Here is a 17,343-nt window from a genome sequence, read left to right as displayed (position 1 = left end):
AAATTTTCATTCACTTTTTACAGAACAAAATGTTACGCCGCCTTCGCAGTAATATGTACAAACATAATTGGCGGAGAGGCGGAAGAGGAGGAGGAAGGGGAAGAGGAAAAGGAGGAAGAAGAGGAAGAAGAAGAGGAGGAGGATGGAGTGAAGGGGGGGGGGGCCGGGCAATGTCTATGGCTTCCAAAGGAGTTAGACAAAAAAAATTTAATAAATAAAAAAAAAGTTTTAAATTATTGACTTTATTTTTAGTTGTATTGTCCTCCTCCTATTGTAGTCATAAAGTACTTTCAGGTATAGGAAAGAAGAAAAATTATTGTAAATATCGACTAGACTCTGCCGATTAAGCGAGACTTGCAATATTACATTTGTGACATTTTTCTGATTACAATGATATTTACAATAATTTTTCTTCTAGCCGCTAGACCCTTACTTTCAGGTATCGCGTCATCACGCAGCCTATTCGTAGGCACACGGACATGCCACCGGGTGTTGCATGTGTGCGTGTGTCTCGGCACGGTTGCTCGCTAGCTTTCATGGTCGGCATCATGCTGCCTAATATTGTTAATTATGACAGAAAAGAGCAAAAGTAGAGTCCCTATGGGAGCTTGCGCTCTAGTTTGAACATTTATCTAGCGGAAACGAGTTTTGAGTAGTCTCGAATCTGCATTGTCGGGACATAAATAGGACAATGCGCAAGCCCTTGCAGTTCCGTGTACGTATATAGTGGCGTGGAGCTGCGTGAGTTCGTACCAGCACATACAAGGCACGGGAGTCCACTCCCTTTTTTTTTTTTTTTTACGTGTGGAAATGCGTTTACGCACGCCCCCTCATAAGGAGGGGGTAGTGTGGGACTCGCCTTTATGACTTCCCCTTGATATCAAATCAAGGGAAATACCCACTAAAACCTCACGGTGGCCGGCCACGGCGCATTGGGGAGGGGCACCGGGATCTCTTACGAACGCTACCGGTACCCCCCCCCCCCCCCAACGAAGGGAGGAGTTCCATCTCCGGTGGGGAGTGAATACCTCCCCACCTGACCGCGGGTGCCACAGCCCGCGGTCTCGCCTGTCCCTTTTAGTCGTCTCTTACGACAAGCAGGGATTTCTGTGGGCGTATTCTGTTCCCCGACCCACAGGGAAGGAAGTCCACTCCCTTAAGGAATATAAATATTAGAGGGGATAGGTCAAGCGTGGGTGTGTAGGAAGGTGTGAGGGTATGAATGAATAGATTTTGTGTACCCAAGTCCATTTCATAGCTGTAAAGGCTGAAATAAATATATATCTATCACTCCTGCAGCAAGAAGCAGAGAGAGTACCGGAGGAAGAATTGGTATATGAATATGACAGCCTCTACCACGAGGAAAAAGACTTAAAAAAACAATCATACGTTGAAAGGATTAATAACAGAAGGATAATTCAACAATTAAAGGAAAGGAATGAAGAGGAACTGCTAAACGAACTTGTGAGCCTTATTTGGGAAAGGAACTTGCAAGGAAAAGTTGAAACAATATTTAGCAAAACCAAATATAGAGTCAAATGGAGGCCCCCTCCTGAAGAAAAACGGTGGGATGTTAGGAACCAGGAAAATTTTGAAACATATGTATCGGAGGAAGAAAGAGCCAAAATTAAAAAAAGAAGTGGGCAAGAAAACTGCAAAGGGAGGGACTGGAATACTTAGGATCTGCCAGGACCTCTAAACCAGTGATCAAAAGCGATCAAGTTTTCAAGAACAAACATAATCACCCCCCTCCAGAAGAATATAGCCCCTCAACCTCAAGGAGACAATTCCTGAGAGAGCTAGCCCTCAAAGTCTGAGAGGAGAGGGCAAGGAAAGAGGAAGAAGAAAACAAAAGTAATAGGAATGATAAAAGGGACCAGGATGAAGAAAACTGGTAATTATGAACAACTAAAAAACTTTAAGTACAAGATTTAAAATACAAGGACTGTTTCTATATGTTTAAATAACTTAACGTATTTACTATATATTAGCATAGCGTATTAAAAAAAAAAAAAAGAAGAAGAAGAAGAAAATATAGAACGTATTCTCCTAAGCATACCGGTAAGATAATTTTTCAAAAAAAAAAAAAAAATATGACATGCGAATCTTTCTTATGCAATATAACATAAGGAGCTCAACCTTAGGCTGTTTTTCAGTTTCCTAATTTTCATTTTTAATTTATTTTTAATTTTTACTTTTAATTTTTATTTTTAGTTATACCTTGACACATGTACTTTTTTGTTATAATTTTGTTACGAGCCAGGGCGATAGCGACGCACGTGTGAGCCCAGCGAGTGGGTTGAATTCAAGAATCGAAGAAGATACGATTAGTCCTGTTTATTTCAATGGATCCAAAGATTGAGGATGGAGTAGAAATCGCAGACGACTCTGACGCGAAGTCAGATAGCTGCTGGGAATTGGTATCTCCCAATTAAGGGTAACCGTAGGATCGGTATCTTCCTGCCTCTTCCACAAACCTCCAGGTCGGGTCAAAAACCACGACCTAGCTGATATTCCCTTATACCAGGGGGGCGCTTTGGCGTCCTCCTGGGCGGGGAATTTCGGCGAAGTTGGCGGGCTGCGTCCGGTCAAGACCACTCACCGCACCTCCTCTTGGGGCTCCTAGGTCTCCGCTTAAGTAGTCGGCGCTCGCTTGCGAGAACCGATTTGCTGGATGCGGAGAGCGAACGCGGTGAGCTGGCAACAGGACGGATCACTTGTGGACGACACGGCAAGCGAGAAGGAGTCTAGGATACGGTGCCCACCTGCAATGGGGCACCTTATTATGAACAATGGACACTAAGGGAACTCAAGTTTACGGTGCAGGGGGCTTCGGATCCCCCAGTACCGGCGCGGTAAGGAGTAGTCGACCAGGCTCCCCCGCGTCGTTATCCTACCCCTGGGAGAACCCCGGGGTGGACCACCAGGCCCCCGGGTTCAGCAATGCATCTGGTGAGGAGGCGACTGTGGCGGGGACATCCTCCGCCGCAGCGTCTGCTTCGGCAAACGGGGCGCGCGATGGCACCCTCCTCACTCAGGCCGTTATACGGATCGAGAAGTTGGGGGATCGTCGGCTAGGATCCGGGCGCCGATTAGGGTCGGGGGTGGACCTGACTACCGACGGTGCCGACTCGGACGCCTCGACAGGCTCCGGCGTGTCGGCTTCGTCCCGCCGGTCCTCCTCGAGTGCACGGAAGAGGGTCCGCCCGCCTACAACGGGTGACTCTTCCGCCCTCGCCGGGGCAAAGCGACGGCTCCTGGAGCTCCAGGTTCGGGAGGCCGGGCTTCAGCCAGAGCCTGACGTGGGAGGCCCCTCAATGGCCCCACCCCCAACCAGGACTTCGAGCCCGAGATCCGGTAAGCCTCCCAGGGAGGAGGTGGAGCTGGCGGCAGCAATGCGCCACGCGCCCACGGCCGAACTGGGGGCGAAAATATTTGAGTCACTGGATGCGATCCACAAGGTTGCCCAGTGCTCAAATAACCTGAAAGGGCCGCTGGTGCGCCAGCTTTGACTTGCGGCGTCGACTATAAAGTCCGCCGCAGTCGAGCAGGCAAAGCGCACGACTGTTTCTGGGCGGGAGGAAGAGCTCGAGCGGACCGTCTCGGAGCTCCGCAGCCGCGTCGCCGAGCTCTAGACCCGACTGGCACGGGGGCGCAGGCCCCGCCGTCAACGCAATCATCCGCGGCCCCGCCGGCGGGCCCTGACGTAGAGGGGCTCATCCGCTGCTTCTGCGGCGAGATGGAGGAGCGCTTTGCCGCGCGCCTGGGGGCGATAACGGGCGGTGTCCAGACCCTATTGCCCGCTGCGAGAGTGTCTGCTCCCGCCGCGGGCTCCGCCCCACGAACGGTGCGTGCGCGGACCCTCGCACCGGCCGAAACTCCGGGTTCCTCCGCTAAAAAGCGGAGGGAGCACCGTAAGGCCGCGGCGGTGCTTAAGGTTGCCGGCGGTTCCGCGGCTACAGGGCCGCCTGCTGCCCGGCCTGGCGCGCGTGGCCAGCCCCGTGCTGGGCTCGCCGTCGCCCCGGCGGTGTTGCGGGCGGTCTCCTGCCCGGCGCCTGCGCCGCCCGTCCGGCCTCGACCAGCTGAAGCCTCGTCGGAGGTCATCGGCCGCAAGGCGGGGCGCGGGTCCGCTAGGTCCGCTGCGATTCCCCCGACTGGCTGATCGACACACGCACCACCGCAGGGCGGCTCGGGCGGGCGTGGCCGCGGGAGGCACGTGCGCCTGCCTCGTGCGCTTGCGCGGGCAACCGTGTCGCTCACCGTCACCCCTGGAAGCGACATAACCTACGCAGAGGTCATGGCCAAAGCGGTGAGCGGCGTTCGGCTGTCGGATGTCGGCATCGCAGGCATCCGATACCGGAAGAGCGGTAGGTCCTGCATCCTAGAGGTCCCGGGTCCGGACAGTGCCGCGGGGACCAATCGCTTGGCGGAGCTTCTGAGCGAGCTCTTCAGGGGCTCCGATGTCCGCGTCTCCAGGCCCGTCAAGACTGCAGAGGCGCGGCTAACCGGCCTGGATGAGTCGATCTCCGCGGGAGACGTAGCGGCTGCTGTGGCGGCCGTGGCTGGGTGCCGAGCGGACGACGTCCATACGGGTGTTGTCCGGCGGTCCGGCCTTGGCACCGTCTGGCTGCGTTGCCCGGCAGCTGCCATGAGGCACCTCTTGGCGTCCGGCCGGTTCGTGGTCGGGTGGACGTCCGCCAGAGTGGAGGTGCTGGCAGCACGTGCCCTAAGGTGCTATAAGTGCCTCGAGATCGGGCACGTGCGACAGAAGTGCTCCAGCGAGGCGGACCGCAGCGCCAGGTGCTACCTGTGCGGTGGTACGACCACAGGGTCCGGGACTGCACGGCCCCGCCGAGCTGCTCGATGTGCGCCGACATCGGTAGGCTGGCCAATCACCGACTGGGCGCCAAGGGCTGCGCTCCTCCCCCGCCGAAGCGCGGATCGTCGGGGCTGCCGACGCCGGTCAATAAGCCGGTGGAGGAGCCGCAGGCACAGGCACCCGCTGAGGGTGAAGTAGGATCCGGCCCTGGGGAGACCATGGACACGGCCTAGAGTTCATGCACCAGATACGGATCCTCCAAACCAACCTCAACCACTCGGCCCGGGCACAGGACCTGTTCGTCCACAGCCTGGCAGAGTTGGGCGTGTGGTTGGCCGTCGCCGCGGAGCCGTACCGCGTCCGTGACCGCCCTGATTGGGTGGCGGACGCGCTGGACTCCGTGGGGATCGTGAGCGACGGAACCGTGCTCCTGAGTGTAGTTTCGCGGGGGGGCGGATTCGTCGCTGCGCTCTATGGGCGCTTGGCGGTGATCGGCGTATACGCTTCGCAAAGCCTTCCCCTCGCGTCCTTCGAGAGGTTGCTGGACGGGTTGCGGGAACTCTTGTTCCGTAATCCAACCCCCCCCCCCCCCCAAGCACTGGTCCTGGGGGATTTTAACGCGACGTCCACCCTCTGTGGCAGCCCCAGATCCGATCCGAGAGGGGAGGCCGTGCTGGAGTGGGCGGCGGGCGCGGACCACCGGCTCCTAAACCGGGGGTCGGTAAGCACGTGCGTGCGGTGGCAGGGCAAGTCGATTGTCGACTTGTCGTGGGCGACGCCTGCCGCCGCGCGCCTTGTGTCCGGGTGGAGGGTGGCGGAAGAAGTAGAATCACTTAGCGACCACCGCTACATCGTTTTCGATATTTCCGCCACTCCGCATAATCACCTCGCGCTACGTCGGCCGACGCGCCGACTACCGCGTCGATGGGCGCTGAAGCGCATGGATGAGGACGCGCTGATGGCGGCAGCCCTCGCGGCGTCCTGGCCGGACGTACCGGCCGGACTGATCGCAGACGTCGATCGGGAGGCAGGACGGCTCCGAGAGGCGATGGCGGCGGCGTGCGACGCCGCCATGCCTCGGGCCGGGAAGCCCCCGAGACGGGGAGCATATTGGTGGAGCGACGAGATAGCCGCGTTGCGATCTTCGTGCAGCGCGGCACGGCGTCGATTCACCAGGGCACGCCGGAGACGCAACCGCGACCCAGCGAAGGAGACCGAACTCTACGGGGTCTACCGTCAGGCGACGGTCGACTTCCAGAGAGCCATCGGGCGAGCCAAGGCGCGAGCCTGGGGAGAGCTTCTCGGAACTCTGGACCAAGACCCATAGGGGCGGCCGTACTGCGCCGTGTTGGGGCGCATGCGCCCGGCTGCACCCTCGGTAACGGAGTCCCTCCACCCCCAGGTGCTCGAGCAAGTCGTTGACGCCCTCTTCCCAGCAGATCCGGAGGAGGTCGCGCGGCCGCCCGGGCCGGCAGTTCCGAGCGATTGGACCGTTAACATGGGGGTCACGACCGAGGAGCTCGCAGCAGCTGTCCGGCGCCTGGTAGCCAAGAACACGGCGCCGGGTTCGGACGGCATACCCGGGCGAGCGCTGGCCCTGGCCCTGCGCGTCCTCGGCCCCCGACTCAGGCGGCTATTTGACGGCTGCCTGCGGTCGGGGCGGGTCCCGCTCCAATGGAAGCGGGCACGGATGATCCTCGTCCCCAAGAAGGGAAAGCCCGCGAGCGCACCCTCCGCGTATCGGCCGATCTGTCTCCTCGACGAGGCGGGCAAGCTCTTCGAGCGTGTGCTCGCTGCCCGCCTGTCGAGGAGCCTGTCCGACTGTGGTCCCGGACTGGCAGACTGCCAGTACGGTTTCCGCGGGGGCAGATCGACGCTTGACGCGATCGACCATGTGCGTGCCCTCGCGAACTGGGCGGTCTCCCGGGGCAGGGTAGCGTTGGCGATCAGCCTGGATATCGCCAACACCTTTAACACTCTGCGCTGGGGCACGATCCGAGAGGCACTCCAAGAGCATGGAGATCCGGCAAGATCCGGGCACTGGGACTGGAGATCTCGTCGAAGAAGACGGAGGTAGTTATGTTTCACGGACTGCCTCTGTCGCGGCGGGCACCCCAGGCTTGGATCCGAGTTGGTGACGCCCACGTCCAGGTGAGCGAGACGATGAGGTACCTCGGCCTCGAGCTGGATAGCCGCTGGCGCTTCGAGGCTCATTTCGACCGCCTTCTCCCCCGAGTCCAGGGCGTAGCGACCCAATTGGGTAGTCTGATGCCCAACCTCGGGGGTCCGGAAGAGAGCGTGCGCCGCCTTTAAGTGGGGGTGGTGCGGTCAATGACCTTATACGGGTCACCCGTTTGGGCCGGCGACATGATGGCCCGTCGGCGCAGCCGGATGCTGCTGCGCTGCGTGCAAAGGCACATGGCCATCAGGGTCGCGAGGGCATACCGCACCATATCCCACGAGGCGGCAGCCGTCCTGGCAGGGGTGGTGCCGTTTGATCTCCAGCCGGAGGCGGACGCCGATATATATCGGCGCCTGCAAATCCTCCGCCGGAGTGAAGCCACCCCGCCGGATGGTGCGATCGAAGAGTGGAGGCGTCGAGCCCGACGGCTCGCCCGTGAGAAGTGGCGGCGCGAAGTCCTGCCAAGTCTGGACGCTTGGATGGACCGTCGACATGGCCGGCTGTCGTACCGGCTCACGCAGGTGCTCACCGGACATGGCTGTTTCGGTGAGTACCTGCAAAATGTGGGTGCGGAGGCGACAGCTGTGTGCCACCAATGTGGGGCCGATGTAGACTCGGCCGAACATGCGTTGGAGGAGTGCCCGGCCTTCTCGGCGGAGAGGCGGGCGCTCCAGCAGGTTGTTGGTTGGGACCTCTCGCTTCCGGCCGTCGTTGCGTCGATGGTCGAGGGCGAGAGGTCCTGGAGGGCGGTGTCCTCCTTCTGTGAGGTCGTCATATCGCAGAAGGAGGACGACGAGCCGGATCGAGAGAGAACTGATCCCGCTCGCGCGGAGCGGAGGAGGTAGAGGCGCGCGGCAGGACGGCGGCTACCAGCTGCTCCCGCTCCTGCCGGTGGGGCTAGTCCCCACTGAGCTCCTCTCCTCCACCGGCCGGTAACCGCAATACATGGTCCGGCTGGGGGAGCGATCCCGCGGGACACGAGCGGCGAGCCCAGCACTGGGCTCACCCTCTGTTGCCCGTGGGATCGCTGGGCATGGGAGGACCGCCGTGCAGGAACGCCGGAGGTCCTCACTAAAACAACCCATGCCCAGCAGGGGCGCCGTCGGGTGTAGCCCCCCGGTGGCGCTTTTCCCTGTGTAGCGGGGAACAAGAATACGCCCACAGTAATCCCTGCTTGTCGTAAGAGGCGACTAAAAGGGACAGGTGTGACTGCGGGTAGTGGCGCCCGTAACCAGGTGGGGAGGGATGTCGCTCCCCACCGGAGATGGAACTCCTCCATTGCAAGGAAGGAGGCGCGGGGGGTGGCACCGGTAGCGTTCGAAAGAGATCCGGTGCCCCTCCCCAATGCACAGAGCCCGGCCACCGTGGAGTTTTAGTGGGTATTGCCCTCCTTCTGAGGGGCGAGCCCCACACTACCCCCTCCTTTGAGGGGGCGTGCGTAAATGCATTTCTCCGCGTTAAAAAAAAAAAGAAAAGGATCGGTATATCCCGGTAAAGGGTAACCGTTGGGAAGGTTAGGTAAGGATTGAATCGTATCGTTCGAATATAATACGCGTCGGGGATAAAGCCTCGCAACTATTAATTCTAAACAAACAATAACTCGAGCGGTAAAGTTATTATGTTGTGGGGTCGTTACACTGGTTAGGATTACTTATTCCAATGGTGAAGGTTTAATAACGATTTAACAGACCTTTTAAGGTTAACAAATGATTATATATTCAAAACTGAATAATTCTAATAATACAATTGTACAGTGTCGTGTTGTTGCGGTTAGTGTATGAATTTAGTTACCTAATTGTTGCACGGTGTTAACGCACTGGCGATGCGGGGGTCGAGAATGCTTCTATGCCGTAATAGATTTTGTACCGTTCTCGCGGATCTATATGGTTAATGTTGATCGAAAGGGATCTGAAGCCCGATCTCACTGAAGCGCAACTCTGAAGACGATCGACGTGACTTTACTAAGTAACTCTTTCGTACTAATCCCGCGAGTAACGAAAATCATGGGTTTATATACCCCTAGATATTGGTGGGGATACGTCAGTGATTCCCATATATGGAAATTTGGCGGTTGAGATTTTCGTTACTCAGAGGTGAACATCTGTGGGGCTTTAGGGAAAGTTTAGATAAAGGGTTACCCACGCAACGCGAGTTAAAAGATGATTATGAGAAAAGTATGGTACAGCTGCAGGGTGCACTTTGGTAAGAATCCACATTCCAAGGAGTAGATAAAATAAATAAACGCGAGCTTCGAAAAGAACGGGTATGCATACGTAACAATTCTAAGAAATGGAAGTCAGTATTAAAACTCCATTCACTCCCTTATTTTTACTTTAAACCTATAATGTGTGATACAACCCGAATAGGATTAAGATTTGCGCTTTACGCCTGTTAAATTGTTTCTTACTAAATATAAATTCAAATTAAGACATAGAGAAACCAATAGAAAGATGATAATTATTAATCTAGAATTAACCGTGACGACCTTAGGAATAAGCCGACAATAGAAAGTACAAATGAATATAGCTACAAAAAATCTATTTTTTGATAAGTCTGTTACATTTATGCCAAATATATATAATTATCTAGATCTATATCACGTACCTGAAAGCTCTTGTACTGGAAAGGAACGAATAAACGCTCATAATAATAATTCATTGAATGAAATGTTTAAAAAGAGGAATCAAATATATGCAACCCCCCCCCCCTAAGCAACAGATATCCTTTTTTAATTTTCATCGAAAAAAAAACTTAGTTTAAAATAATTTAAAAAAAAAAGAGGTTGGAAAGTAAAGAAAAGCAAATAAAATAATTAATAATAGCTTACATACAGTTAGATTACTTGCTTATTAATACTTCGATATATGAGTGAATTTAAGAAAGCAAATGAAAACGGTCATCCTTCCTTTTCATACATAAAAGTTCATTTCTTTTTGTCTGACAATAATTTTGAAAGGAATTTAAGATAGGTCTATGGAAGGCAAGAAGCTTGAGAGGAAAATTAGATGAATTAAGAAGGGAAATGGAAGACGTCCAAATAATGGCAATTACGGAAACATGGCTCAAGCCGACAGAACAGGACCCAAAGGTTCCAGGTTACATCTGGATAAGATTGGATAGACAGAACAAGGAACCTGGTGGGGACGTGCCTTTCCTAACCCAGCAGAATGTAAATATAATGAACAAGGAGATACTAACCTGGAAAGTAGGAATGCTTAATGTAAGAGTTTTGAAAATTACGGTTAAAAGTTCACAATCAAATAATGATATAGATCTTATCCTGGCATATAAGAGACCGGTTATAAAAACGAATAAGAAGGATTGGCAGTATTTGTTTAACTTGCAAAGACAAGAGATTGACACTATTTTCTTAGGGAACTGGAATGCAGCAAGTAATTCATGGAATTGTAGGAATGACACTCCCACAGGCATTGCCCTTAGGGATTGCGTCGAAGAAATGGATTTGAGAATAATTAATACAAATACGATCTCTAGACCAATGTCAGGAGCATATACTCCATCCAACATTGATCTATATATAACCAGCTCTAATTTAGGAGATGACTTTGAAATAGAAGAAAAGGGAACAACCCTTGGATCAGACCACCAGATAATCTACTTAAAAATAGGTGAGGAATGGATTAAAACTATTAAGGAAAGATACAAAGGAACAAGAAAATATAAGATATTTAAAATCAACTGGGAAGTATATGAAGAGGAACAAAGAAATAATTTGGATCGGCTAAAAGAAAAGATGGAAAAGGAATCAAATATTAACTATAAATGTAACTTATTAACAGAAACATTACAGAGGATAGCAGACAGGTCCATGGAAGGAAAAAAGAAGAGGAATACAGAAAGTATTCTAAAAAAGAAAAAAGTCAAACAAACATGGTGGAATGAGAATTGCGAAAACGCAAAAAGGGAAAGAAATAGGAAGGTAAGCATTTTCACCAGGAACCCAGACAGAGAGAACTGGCAGAATGTACATGAATCTCAGAACAATTTAAAAAGAGTCATTAAGGATACAAAGAAAAAGGCATGGGAGGAATTTGCAAACAGTATAAATTACCGTACGGGTATCAAGGAGATGTGGAGCAAGGTAAGAGGGTTATCAAAAGGATTAATTAAAAACACAAATAATAACATGACTATACAGGAACTGATCACCCAAGAAGAGGAACAGATAGTAAACCTATTACCAGACGAAGTAGAAGAAGAGGATGAATTATTATCCAATGCAGCAGAAGACCAAAAATTCGATAAAGAAGAATCAAGACAGAATGAAAATTTTCTAGAGAAGACTCACTTTGTGGGCGGAGGAGAACAATATAATGGATCAGAAATAGAATGGTTTTAGAAAAGGCAGGTCCACACTTGATAACCTAACGATACTAACCATGGACGCAGAGGCAGCAATCGGCAGCAAAAATGATATGATTATTGCACTAATAGACATAAAATCGGCTTACGATAACGTAGACCATAGATTAATGATAAACAAATTACGGGAGGAGAAGTGTCCTTTGAACCTCTTGAAGTACCTCAAATCATGGATAAATAATAGGACCATTTTATGCAATAGAACAAGAGCGGACCCAGTGAAGGGAAGATTTATAAAGGGACCGCACAAGGATCCATTATTAGTCCAATACTGTACAACATATATACATCGGACATATCAGTGAATATCAAAGATAATAATACCGAAATTTTGCAGTACGCAGACGACATAGCTTTATATGTTAAAGGAAAGAACATTAGAGATATTAAAAACACTATAGAAAAAAAAATGAAGGTTTTGTCATACAATCTGTGTTGCGTCGCAAGATAAGCAATGAAGGGACATGGCATTGTTTGCGAGCGGCATGACCTTTTGAGCCATACACATCGCGCGATATTTTGGATACCTGCCCTGCTCTGTGCCCAACCGCTTCCCACTGGTTTCCGGCCTGCCGGGTTAGGAAGGGGAGAGGTTCTGCTTGAGAACCAGATTGATTTCGACTCCCGAAGGGTTCGGAGCTCTGAGGCGTGTATTGTATATGTACATTTTTGCGTATCGTTACTACAATAAATGTGCATTCAGGAGTGGTGTTCTTAACTCATTTCAACAACAAAGGTACAATATTCATAACTAACTAGATCGTGCAGCATTAAGTTGTGACACGGTCAGCGGCAGTCACAAAACGCGATCACAACGTGGATTCGCGTTACGCGCCGTAACAACCTGGAAAAGATCAAACTAAAAATAGCCACTGAAAAAACACAAGTCCTAACTTTGGGAAAACATAATTGGAAAGGATTCATAGACAAAATCAGAATAGGAAACGAAGAAATATCTCCCTCAGACACCGTTACGTTTTTAGGCATTACAATAGACAACAAACTAACATTTAAACAACATATGGAAAAGGTAAAACAGGTTAAGGAAGAGACTAGATCTTCTGAAATTTATAGGAGGAATAAGAAAAGGAGCTAACCCTGCGACCATGGTTATGCTATTTAAATCACTTATTAGATCGGTGATAGAATATGGCAGTATAATTTATTTTCCTTTCAGAGAAGGTAAGAAAGAGTTAATCGAACGCTCCCACCATGCAGGCATCAGAACAGCGATGGGATATAGGATTACAACGCCTCTTAATGTGATGTACATGGAATCAGGAGTAATGGAACTGGGAACAAGGGTAGAATTGCTTACGTATAGATATATGTATAAACTTAACGAAAAAGGAAACAAGAGAATATGGGAAATTATTAAGAAAGCTTTAAAGTATAAATACTCGAATAAGGGGACGGTACAAAGATTTGAAATACCATACAAAACAGTAGAGGAAGAAGATCAATACTTTCATACATGGACAGGAGAAAGAGCAGAGAATGCCAATCTAAAAAACAAGGCTAACCAATTAATGGATTCTAGAATATCTTGGAAAGCGGGATTACAAAGAAGAGACATTGAAACCCCAGAGGAAGACCTCCAAAATGAAATTAGGAAGGATTTAGGACTTGAAGAGGAGGAAAATATAGTATGGGTGTATACAGACGGATCCAAAAAAGAAGGTACTAATGCCAATGGTATTGGAATAGTAATCAACATAGGGAATATCTGGGAAAGCTATTAATACAGTGTTATGAACAAAGCGATAATATATACGACTGAGGCTATAGCTATTATGAAAGCTATAGAATACTGTAGCTTCCATTTTAATAACAAAACAAGTATTATACTTACAGACTCCATGAGTGTTCTCAGAAAAATCGAACAAGAAGACATTAATAGTATAGAAACTCCATGGAGCTATAAGATTAGAAAAAAGCTGAATGAACTCTATCAAATAGAAACAACAGGTACACAGCAGAACCATAATTATACAAGAATAAGACTGGGTTGGGTCCCAGCCCATAAGAATATCAAGGGAAACGAACTAGCAGATGAAGCAGCAAAAAAAAGACTAAATGGGAATCCGGAAGAGAAAACTAAAATTGGAATAAGGGACTTTAGAGTCAATAGAGAAATTGTATTATGGAAAAGGAATGACAGGAACCTAAAGGAACAAGGAAAATTTAAAGGAAAAAAATATATGGACAGGACAGACAAAAACATTGGCAGAAAGAAAGTATGGTTTTGGAACATGGTGGACTGGGAGAGGGCAGATATAACCCTCTTAAGTAGAATAAGACCCAACCATCTTCATCTAGGAGAGTCTCTTTTTAGGAAAAACTTGGTGGAGTCGCCAGAGTGCGAATGCGGACACCCATGTGAGAATCTGAACCATTTTGTTTGGGATTGCCCTAAGTACAGGGTAAAAAGGAAACACTTGGAGAAGATCTTGGAGAAAAGAGGAGTGGACAAAAACCAAGACTTTGCTTTACTTATTAGCAGAAACAATGAAGAGATCGCAAAGGCTTTCTCAGATTTAAACAGAATTTTATAGACATAACGAGATACTAGGAGACATACAGGAAAACAAGATTAGGAACAGGGAGAGAAGAGGAAAGAATAGTTTTAAAATAGTACAAATATTTTTAAACTAATTAATGCCAACCTTTGAATAAAACACAAACAGAATATTTGGGGAAAAAGCTTTAGCTAATCATATATTTGGTTTCTCAATAGAAGATTACAATATAGGACAATGTATAAAGTAAAATATTTGAATGTATAATAACTCATAATGTATGATGTGTGATATACATGACTAAATGCATAAAGTAAGGGTAACTGATAAATCTAACTTAGAATTATGTAGAATAAGACACAAATGTACAAATTAGAAATGTAATATTCGAAATCAGTAAGGTCCTAACAAAAATAAGGAATAAGTACGATTATGTAACTTTGTAAAATGAATGTATAAAAGATGAAGGGAGAGGTATGCCCCCCTCAGAATGACTATAGATATTCGTTGGGCAAGAGGAGGGGAGCTATCACCACAAACGCCATCTTTAGACCATATCTTGTAGTTCTAAAGAGAATAAACAACTAACTAACTAGTACCCTGAACGCCATCTCTAGAGTGCACCACAATCTATGTATTAATGTTCAGCAGAAAATAAAATTTGAATTTGAATTTTACGTGCTCTACCTCGACTTCCCCTTGATCTGTCTGGTTTTTCCTCTCGTAATCTCTATTTTTTCCTTATCTTTCTTTTCTCCGTCTATATTTTCCTTCAAAACTTTCTTTTGACTTTTCTCTCGCACTGTCGACTATTCCACTCACCTTTAACAAAGACTCTTCGTCTGCTTGTCCTAGGGATTCTTCCTTCTTCTTTTCTGCCACCAGGTGGCGCTTCCTCTTTCCCTCCTCGTCCTGATGTTCTATTGGACGTTTCCTCCGCAAAGTTCCCTCCATCGTAATTTCCATTGGGACACGCATGCCCCTCAGCTCCTCTACCGGTACATTCTTTAAGTTGATTTTCAGGTCCCTCGAGCCCATCTCTTCACTCATACACTCGTTCTTCCTTGGAGCAAGCTTCACTTGACTCCAGGGATACTGATCTTCGTAGCCTTTTTCTTCAGCCCTCCTTGGTCTTTGTGATCAACTTTCACTTCTTCTCTTATTAAATTTCCCCATCACCCTCTTCTAGGTTTCTTTAATACGATATTACACTTTCTTTCGTACAGCTTCAAACACAGACCTCCACTCCTCTCGCCATCTTGGAAGCCTCCTCCTGTATAATACGTATGTACGCACGGCCTGGCATGGAGTTTTGGACTCCTGATTCCGACCACCGAAGTGTTAATCTTTTGGCTCCATTAATGGAGCAACCTTGGGCGACGAAACTGATCTCAGCTCGCCCAGGTTTATGATGTGCAGGTCGTGTATAATGTTCGATAGGCGTGTTAGCTATGAGGAGTGTAATGTCTCCTCGATACATTGTGGAATGTTTGGGGATCGTGCGAACGATGATGATGTATTCGTATCTTAATCAGTCGCGACGAATAATGACGTTCGCGGGTGAACATATTTGATTTTAGAAGTTTCGAATAATCATTTCTTATGGACAGACTGAAATGTGTGTCTTCGAAAGAGTTCTTTTCTATATATTTTATATATAGAATAATATTTAATTGAAATCAAATTTTATTTCCATGCTTAATTATATAATAAAGTCACAGAACAATACTAAAATAGTGTTAATTGAGCAGTTAATCAATTGAAATAGGTGATTCGTGCTTAGGTTTGTGTTGAATGTTATGGTGTACGTGGCAAAATTCTAGAATATGTACCGATGACCAGGATTCAAATCCCCAAATTGCAATTTTTTTTTTAAGTTATTGATCTTTTTTCATTGATTATATTTTTACACATAACGACACTTGTTTATATTTAACTAAATTTTAAATAAAATATCTTTATTTGTGAGAAACTGTAATAAATAAATAAATAAAACATTTTAGGGAGTGTTACGCTATCACGTGAACTTAGCTTCATGCCATGTAGCGCCACAACACGTAATAGCTTAAACACTACCGCATGTAGCATATATTTATATTCAAATTAGGAGCGGAATTCAAATGGATTAACGCATTGAATCAACGAACCGCCACGTACATTGTTAAAACATTTGACGTGGGCGATCAAGCGTGGGAAAGTCGAAAGTCAGGAGAGAAACGGGAACGTTCGCTGAAAATACTTAATAGATTTATTATAGGCCGCGTCGAATCGCCGTTTCCGTTGGAATGCATTTCTTTAGAATTCGAGTCGAGTTAGCTTTTGTTCCAGCTCGTAGGATCCTTGAAAATAACAAACTCGCGCTGTACCTCGGTTCGCGTTTCCGGCGACTTCTTCAAGAGGGTAATAAATTTCCTTAAGGGTTGCTGTGTCTCGCCGGCGCGTTTTCTCTCTCTCTAGACCTCCGCGCTTTCCTTTTTCACATGTAGCCCTGCACAAACATGTCCGCGCGACTCCCACCTCCACCCGACTCAAGGGTGGATCCCAGATCGATGAAGATCACCGATAGAATGAGTAGGGCGCAACCCCCGATTGGACCAAGATAACCCTAAGGGTGGATCGGGAATCTTCCGGATATGGGAGGGAAGCAGGAGATCGAGCGAAGATTTTTCCAGAAAGATCAATCGTAATCCAACCTCTGGGAACGAAGTATGAAACGATTTTTCAACCGAACGAGTCGACCGAATGAACGTCTTTGCTTTTTCTTAAAAGTATTTCGAATTTTATTTCACGCGCCTCTCCGGGCAGAGCGGATCAGTGCACGACAGGCACCCTACCCACGTCAGAAAATTCCCTATCACCGCACGACGCGTCCCGCAACAGGGGAAACAAATTTTAGGAGTTTTAACTTGTATTTTGAAGGGTGCGCAGGAGACCCAGCAAAACTCCGAGTTGACTTCAGCGAGAGTCGCGGAGAAAGTAGGAAGCTCTGACACAAGGATAGATAGATCCTTGTGTCTCCAATAATGCTGTGACAGAGAGGGAGGCACATCAATCGCAGGAGAGGCAAAGAGAGAATGATGTCAAACGTGTGCAATTTTCCGAACAACTATTGTAATTGTATGAGGCGAGGGAACGACCTCTCCTAATTTTTTTGGTAAACTGTTCCTTATAAAACACCGCTGCGGGGGACACCTACACACGTCGCAAATGGCTTGTGAAACGTGCAACGTTAGGCGTTGTGGCTCTTTTTCCAAAAATCTGAACGAATCCACCAAAACAGCATTTAGGGAGGAGCAGTTTAAAAAAAGAATGAACCGAAAAGGTTGCTCCTCGCCCATGCAATTACAATGGTGGTGTCGCAGCGGTTGAGACGATTTATATGCCAACATGGCTTCTCTCTCTCTCTCTCTCTCTCTCTCTCTCTCTCTCTCTCTCTCTCT

This window comes from Hylaeus volcanicus, unplaced genomic scaffold, assembly GCF_026283585.1.
Source record: "Hylaeus volcanicus isolate JK05 unplaced genomic scaffold, UHH_iyHylVolc1.0_haploid 12196, whole genome shotgun sequence".
Lineage (NCBI taxonomy): Eukaryota > Metazoa > Arthropoda > Insecta > Hymenoptera > Colletidae > Hylaeus > Hylaeus volcanicus.
Note: the sequence above shows the minus strand (reverse complement) of the source record.